Source organism: Aethina tumida, chromosome 6 (assembly GCF_024364675.1).
Source record: "Aethina tumida isolate Nest 87 chromosome 6, icAetTumi1.1, whole genome shotgun sequence".
Classification (NCBI taxonomy): Eukaryota; Metazoa; Arthropoda; class Insecta; order Coleoptera; family Nitidulidae; genus Aethina; species Aethina tumida.
In genome coordinates, this window is record NC_065440.1 from 9,358,057 (window position 1) to 9,367,008 (window position 8,952).

The 8,952-nt window shown below is 28.5% G+C and overlaps 1 long non-coding RNA gene and 1 pseudogene across 1 annotated transcript; one reads left to right on the forward strand and one right to left on the reverse strand.

Annotated features, from left to right (window-relative positions):
* Window positions 1–569: 569 nt before the first annotated feature.
* Window positions 570–2,226, forward strand: LOC109606126 (uncharacterized; annotated as a pseudogene).
* A 2,139-nt stretch (window positions 2,227–4,365) lies between these two features.
* On the reverse strand, window positions 4,366–8,324 carry LOC126265895 (uncharacterized). The gene is made up of 2 exons (XR_007548381.1): window positions 8,247–8,324; window positions 4,366–4,968 (listed from the first exon to the last, which is right to left on the reverse strand). It is a non-coding gene; the product is annotated as an uncharacterized LOC126265895 (long non-coding RNA).
* Window positions 8,325–8,952: the final 628 nt, after the last annotated feature.

The window sequence follows — 8,952 nt, forward strand, 5'->3', positions numbered from 1 at the left end:
AATACTTTATTTTATTTTTTGTATATTAAATATTTTAAAAATATATCACATTAGCTCAAATACTAATTTAAATCATTTTAAAATAATTCAAAATAATATTAATTAAGATTATTTTAATATTTATTAATTATTTAATCGCTTTAAATATTGTAATACAACAATTTCAATAAAACTCAAAAAATATTCTCTGAATTACTAAAGCTAAAATTAGTAAATAATTTGGCTTATTCCAATCCTTGTAGTCCTATTTATAGTATAAAATGTTATTCTGTAATTTCGATACACTTCAGGCAGTGTCAAAACTTATACTATAATTCAGTTTTTGAACCAAAACGATGCACGAAAACAGAATGTGACCGTCGAGGTCAAGCGCTTCGGAAAGTGGCAGACCACTTATGCATCCGATAGTATACAAATGCACAGCAAACTCGAATCTTTCACTTTTTTCAGATAAACGTTTACTAGCAAGAGGTGTTGAATAAATATGTTTTAAAATAGTTCAGTATTTTGTCGACTTTACAGGGTTGAACATCTTTTTTTTATATAATTTTATTATTATAAAAAAAATAATGGCTTCTGATAGTGATAGTGAAGATTATGCAGATAATTTACCGCAAATTTCAAACGATGTCCATATTGCTGAATTAGATAGCGAGTATGAAAGTGATGAGGACTTCTTTCATCCTAGAAGACGTAGAGTTTTACCAATACTGTCTAGTACTTCTGAACAAAGTGACGATGAAGAAGTTGAGTGGTCAGAATATGATAATCCTCCAAATATTGAACAAGTTTTAGAACAAAGTAGCTTGTTGTGATACTAAATAATCCGGAAAGTGTGATTGAAGAAGTTCAACTTTTCATAGGGAATGATTTGTTTGACTACATGGCAGAAGAAACTAATCGTTATCACTCACAAAATGTTGATAAGTTTAAAGACAGTAGAAAATCTGTGAAATGGAAAGACGTGTGTACGGTAGAATAGAAAAAAATGTTGGGACTATTTCGGTTCGTAAAGATAATAGGTATGAATATTAGTCTACAGACAGAACAATTGAAACTCCAATTATTGCGCAAGTGATGAGTAGATATCGTTTCCGCCAAATATGGTATTCGAGGCATTTTTCTAATAATGGAACTGACATTAATGAAAGAGATGGCATTAAAAAAAATCGACCTCTCATATTTTACTTTACATTAAAATTTGGGTATGTATATAAGCCACAACAAGAGTTGTCATTAGATGAAAGTATCATGCCATGGAGAGGTCGATTACCATTCAAGGTGTATAATGCTTCAAAAATCACCAAATATGGAGTTCTTATTCAGGTAGTTTGTGAAGCAAAAACGGGATATATATGCAATTTCCGAATATACCATGGTGAAGGAAGTCGACTTCGGGAACCAATTTTACTCCTCCTACAGCCATATAAAAACTTATGGCACCATGTCTATATGGACAATTATTATAATAGTGTTGATACGAGCCAAATCTTGTTACGACATGGATTCCGAAGTTGTGGCATTATTCGTAAAAATAGAGGCCTACATGTATACAACATTCTGTTCCAATGTTGGCAATCAAAAAGACCAGTTCGAATGATATCTAAAATTCATTCAGCCCATATTATAGAAAGTGCAAATATTGATTGGAAGACAAATGAAAAAATTTGGACGCCGCTATGTGTTATTGATTACAACAAAGGTGTCGATCGCGCTGATCAGTATTTATCATATTATTCTATAGTACAGCGCACAAAAAAATGGACGAAAAGGGCAGTGATGTTCTAACCATGGTGGACAAGTGAATAGGACCGAATGGAAACAGCCGAAAATTTCCGAAGTTACACTCGTTTTCTAAAATTGCTATGTTGTTTATAATATTGGTATGACAATTGGTAATGGCTATGTAACTAGATTTGTTCGTTAATTTTTTGACCAATAGCAACGCAGTATTTAAATATGGCGCGGGTTTCTATCCAAAGATGCCGGGAGGATGGAATGGAGCTAATGAATAAAAAGGTTTAAAATTTTTGTTTTAGGTAAGTTATTTCTTATATACATAGATACTATGCTTTGTAATTCAATAATTTAATACTTAAGATGTTTACTTTACATTATAATCACATTAGAAATAAATTAACCTCAAATTTGAATAAGATGCTTTATATATTAATATACTTTTTTTTATATGTTAAATAAATTAATGTTATTTTGTAGGTTAAATAGTCTGCCATTGATTTAACCAGAATAGTCTCGGCACTTTTTAGGTATGTTAATCTTATTACATATATTATTAAAAGTGGGTATTCTAGGTTCCAACTAGATCGGGAAGGTTCGATCAATGGGAACTAGGTAGTTTTATTAAAATATAGAATTTTTTCTGTGATATTTTTCTGTTTTATATTATAATTTTATAAAATTCAGCCATGAGTTATCAGCCTCAATCTCTGTCTGGTTACTGTGTCAAAATGTGTTTCAATATATATTATATTATGTTTCAATACATAATATAGTGATGTTCATAATCTTAATTTTAAAAATAAATCGTTTATTAGTCACCTTCCTATTCTAAATTAAATTTAGTATGGCGTTCAATTTGTCAATTTGTAATATTAATCCTTCTATCAAAACATGTCATGTCTGTGAAGATCATTTCTCTCCATCAGATTTCACTATAACAAGAAAAATTCGTCGCCTTAAACCTAAAACAGTTCCTTTGCCACCATTACTTTTTCATTCTCATATTCCTACAACTTCCAGAGATCTTTATTTTAATGTTTTTGAAAATTCATTGTCTAATTTGAATACTAGTCAATCTATTCCTTCCACTTCCAGAGATCTTAATTTTAATGTTTTTGAAAGTTTATTGTCTAATTTGAATTCTTCGAATTATTTATTTTTATGTTGTTTGTTATTGTTGATGAAATTTATTGTGTTGTATTTGTATTTATTTTTGTTATATATAATATGTAATATACAGAAGACTGATGTATTTTTATTATGTACAATAAATAATTTGTAATAAAAATGTTCTAATTCCATAGCTTATTTTATTTCTCACAATTCACCCAATAATATACCAATTAATTTGAATTTGAAACTATTCCCGCCAATTTTGTCAAATGTCAAATACAGAAAACTATAAAGGTGACATCTATTGGATAATTTAAACACTACAATTCAATTTATCGTCCAGTGTTGTTTCTCATTTTGGATGTTCTGTGGTTCTAACTAAATGGGGCTCTTTTAAATGCTTTTAGAGTTTTTAAAACTTTAAATCTTAATTAAAAAAAAAGATATAAAAGCTTTTTGCACTATGTGGCCAAAGAATGGATAGGTGGCAATGACGTAGATAATACTGATGATCCAGAACCCAACACTTCTGGTACATGCAGAGAAAATGCTTTTCGAAATAGATTATTAGATGCCAAAAAACATAAAATTGTAAAAATATAGAGGAGCAAATAATTTCAATCTAATCTCATCTATACCAAAAAGATATGAGGATGTTATTGCCTATAAGGCATACAGCACGAAATATTAAATATTAGATCATTTACGTTTGATTTACTTACTTACTATAAATTTTATTCTGATAAAAATTGTTAATTTTCTAGTTTTATTTTTTTGTTTTATTAATAAATAACATCTATATACATATGTGTTATTATATATATTGTTTGGCATTTTACTACCCCAAACATAATAAAAATGAATTTCAATTAATTATGACATCCTTTGTTACTAATTCAGCAAATTGAAATTATTTCCTGTTTAAGAAGAGATGAAGCACTGGCTTCCATAATGAATATTTATAATAATTGTCAAATAAACAGCCCCAATGTTCACGGAGCAGCAGGTTATAAACCTTATTTTTGATAATAAAGCAGCTAAACATAAAATATTTGCAATTTTACTTAAAATATTACCTATTTTAAGTTGCGTTGTTATGGCCTTAATGCGTAAGCGTGTCTTTAAAAATTCTTATCGACGCTACTACAAAGTTATTTGTGTTATCTCCCGTGTTTAAAATGTTTTGCCTAAAGCAGATAGCCCATTCCTCTCGTCTTTCCCATAAAGACTGCACAGTTTTGAAGTTTATCATAAAATAAAACTACCTCAACAATAAAGAATCCTTCATGAGCTTCGATATTATTGAAATTCCAGTTTTAGTACTTAAATTACAACTCATACCCGTTATAATAAGGCTATAAAAAGGCCAAATGGAAAAACAACAAAGTAAAGACACTAAAAAGGTGTTGAAAATATCATATGCGGAGAAAAATCTGATGCAGACTGGATTCAGTGCCAAAAAACGGTTGGACCAACCTAAATTCGTTATAGGTATAAAATAAAGTCAGAAAATTCGTTCATTCATTTTTTATTTGCATGTCATTTAAGTGTCCTGAGCTACGTGACCTTGCTCCCATAATTCCTTTTCTTGTTTCTTCATATATAATAATTTTGAATAATCCAAACTCATATGTTTCAAAATTTTATTGTATATTTATTGAAGATTGTATATTGAATTCATTGAGCATGATTTTCAATATCAAGTCGTGACCCTGTTTTTCGTTTTTTACCCTCATCCTAAGGAAATTTATCTGGTGTTCTAATTTTGCCGCCTTCAACCGAATGTTGACTAACTCATGATCGTTAACAAATTCGGTGCTTCTCCTCCTCTTTGTACTACTCACAGCAATAGGAGGAAAATTCACATCCTCAACTAACGCTTGGTTGTTGTTTTCATCCGGTGAAATAAATTCCTCATTCATTATATCTAATTCTTCTTGCACAATCCCTTCGTTGGTTGTCTGCTTAATTTAGTTGTGAGTTTACGTTACTACCGGTAGAGTTAACAATTGCTCTCTTGTTGGTTTTTCCTCCAGCTGTACTTAATCAAACCTTGAGTTTTAGGCCTGCTCATATTTTGGTCTGTCCTCTCAGACTCCAGATATATCTAACTTGCTGTAACAAGATATTAAAAAGTTATTACATTTTTTAAAGTGTCATATTTATTTCAGATAACATAAATCTGAAATTAAATAAAGACTGTCGAACCACGTTTCTTTATTAATTTACTTTGAAATTGTAACATGAAGATAATTAACAATCAAAAATTTCTTTTAAATAAAATCACTCGTGTCCCTTTAATTGTTTAAAGCCATTGTTTTTACGTTATTTATTACAGAAAATCAAGTCCCCCTCCACATAACGAAGGCCACAAATAAATCAGTGTAAAATTCTTTGAAAAGTAATTTATCTCTCTTTGTCATTAATAATATTCCTTTCATCTTCTATGTATGTGGTCAATTTGCATTAAAAACTAGATATTTTTAATGAGACACGTTTGACCCTATATCAATGTAATATGCTAATAAAAATGTTCATTCAATGTTGGAAAGGTTTTGATCTCTTGAAGAATATTTAGATAAAAACTGTAAATTTTCTGGTGTAGAAAGGAAAGTTGAAAAAGTCAATAAAGATCCACCACCGTTTAATGATAAGATAAAAAGATATGAAGCCTATAAAATCTGTAAATTTCCAACTAAACAGATGGTTATCTAGGTTCACTAAAATACGACAAAATCAGATGTGCTTAATTATGAAAACTGTACCAACCGCATTGGTCGCTTCCACCAATCATGTTTGGCCCAGGAAGGACAAGTAATTAATGTTATATTAGTATTCCCAAATTTATATTAGTTCGAACCTATAAAATTTGTGAAATTATTAATTGTAAATGTCACGGAGCCGTGACGTCATCCTGGTGAGAAATATAGTGTGGGTGATAATGTAATGGTTACATTTTGTAAACTGATAATAGAAATTCCCCAAAATTTCCGAGATGATCAGGGAATATTGAGTGTTTTTAGTTAGATAAACTATTTTACTACAGTTCTGAATAGTAAGTTAATAATTTTTAAGTAAGAGAAGAAGAAAGTGGGTTGGTTATTGCTTTAAGAAAGTCCTTTTCTAGCCAGAGACTTTTTATATTATCAATTTCCGCAATTTAAATAGTTCTAATCACCATTGTGCATTATTTTATATAACGTACTGTTGAATATTTTGTTTATTTTTAATTAGATTGTTCATTGAAAAATGTTCTTTTATATACCTTGTTAATGTCAAAAATTCCAATTTTAAGAATCTTTTTTAAGTCTTTTGTTTAAAACACAAATCTAAAATGGCAATAAATTTGTAAAATTAGAAATTATGTAAAAATATTTTATATGTGATGATCTTTCTTCACTTTTAAATTTTTCTTATAACAACCAAAGGTCTCTTCTAAACAGGGGAACTTTATTTGTTCCACCTACAATTCTACAATTCTTTCTACTTCTATTAGTTCTAATGTTAATGAAAGTTAAGTATCTGGAATTCCTTCGAGCTCTTTTCATTTAAATAACATAAAAAAATATTATTCATTCCAATTTAATGTTAATTAATGTTTTAAATATTTTACAGTTCCTATTTTTCATTCCAATACTAGTATTTCTCTAAAGACTAAAAATTCTATCTCTAATAAAAGAACAAATTTTTATATTTACAATGATCAATATAAACAGTCACTCTCAATTGTTGGACGATTTAAAAAAATAAAATAAAGAAAAAATTCAGTTAAAGCATTTTGGATGTTTTGGAAGTGAAAGGATTTGCAGCAATTTTTAAACATTGGTCTCCATGACATTATTTTTTAAACAACAAAAGCAATTAAGTATTGAACCAACGAAAAGACTCATACAAGAAGTACCAGATGGGGATAATGGAAATAAACAAAAAAGGTAGTAACTTTTGAACCACTACAGGATGTTACTAGAATCATCATTTTATTTTATAATTTTATAAAACTCAACCAAAGGTTTTCAGCACTAGCCTCAGATTATTTCACAATCCTAATTTTAAAAATATTTTTTTAAGTGACGTTCTGATTTTATATTAAATATCTGTGAAGACCATTTTTTTCAATCAAATTTCTCTATAACAACAAATAATCTTAAACCAAAACAATTCCATTATAATCCCTCTTCTAATAATTCCACTGTTGAAAATTATATTGGTAGGCTAAATTATGTAATCTATTCCTTATCTCTGAATCGAGTGTTTCTATTTCTAAATTAGAATATTATAATTCACACAAATATTGTGTTGAAAAGTTTGAATTTCCTTCAATATGATCTTCCTTTCCAAAGTAGTTTATTTTCTAATAATAACTATGGTTTAAATTTTGTTATATTTGTACTTGTATTTATTTTGTTGTATTTATATTTATTTTGGTTATATAGTGTTCTTAAGAAAAATGATGTATTTTGTTATAATGTACAATAAAAAATTTATAATAAAAATGTTTCAATTTCATAGTTCAACTAAAAGTTAAGTACAGTTGTAGAAACGTCATGGTCCCATAGTACGAATTGAAGACCAAATGAATCTTATTATCTATAAATATAACTTGGCAACTCATAAGATGTCTTTTGAGGAACTAATTTGACTGTAATATGGATGTTCCAAGAAGACGATCCAAACCATACATTCACGCATGTAAACCATACAAGATCACAGAATTTATGGTCGACTACCGATCAACATCGCTAATACACACATGTAATCATAGTTGCCTAAGCATTTCTAATTGTTTAAAAAATGACCCCTATATTAAAAGAAAAACATAAAATTACATTGCATTTAACTAAATATTTATAATTTTCAATATCATAACGTATCACATTAAAATTGTATGAATATACTTCAAATTAATATGCATTTTACATTAAAATATACATTTATGATGTTAGTTTACATTAAAGTTTCTAATATTCGTACTACAATATTGGCTATTAAAAAATAGTCAGAGGCATGAATACAGTGGGTAGTGAAATTAATACAGAAAATAAATATGTATAATATTTTTCAGAGAAATGTGAGTAAAATTAAGTTATAAGACTTCTAAGGTATTTTTTTACATCCCCAAATTAATGTTTGGACTATTTATGTTTTAATGATGCACTAAATAAAATTGTTCGATAGAGGCTAGATTACACATACCAAATGTGAAATATTAAATAAACAAAGACTTTCTCATGTTACAACAAAATATGTATCTAAATTAAATGACATTTAAATGATTATTTCTTTCATTAATTTTAATTAATAGTAAAATATTAAGATTTTATTATATTAGTATATCATAATCAACAGAGAATTTCTTTATTTAATATTTAATAGAAAAATAAATGCACACAAACCTTCAACTTGTAGTTTGAACTGCATTAGATTATCACCTCTAGTCTTCTTAAACACCTTTGGTTTAATTCAAATGTCCTAACCACAATCTAAAAAATGAAAGAACACTCTTACTAAATATTCCGACTGTTTTACAAAATTGTCTTATATACAATATATTCTACACCTCTGAATGAGAGTATCATAAATATTATTTACGTGATAAAGTGGACTCTCCTAACCTATAAACTGAGTGTTGGATTAGATTCTTATAAAGCAATTGCATGGATATTCCTTATTTAAGATAACCCCTTTCATAGGAATTGCTTCGGTTTTTGGACGGCTCATCCAAATCACTAAAAAAACTAAAAATAAACATAGATCATCGAAGTAACTGTACAAATAACAACCTAAACTGAGTAACCGCCATGTTGTGGGGGCTTTCAAGAAGATGCTCAATCATCAATATTAGGATTTCTGCGCATGCAGTAACAGACAGATTAATGCCGTGTATCAAATTCGCGCGGAACCAACAAACCGCTGTCGGTTTTATGGCACGCGGCAAATGGTCTGATTATTTAGCTATTGACCAGTGCGAATGTGTTTTTTATTATACCTAGGATACAATGTTTAACGAAAAATCTGGTCACAATAAATATATGACTATTGGTTACGATGAGTATAATAATTATTAATTTTATTAGTATTAATTATCATTATTATTCTAAC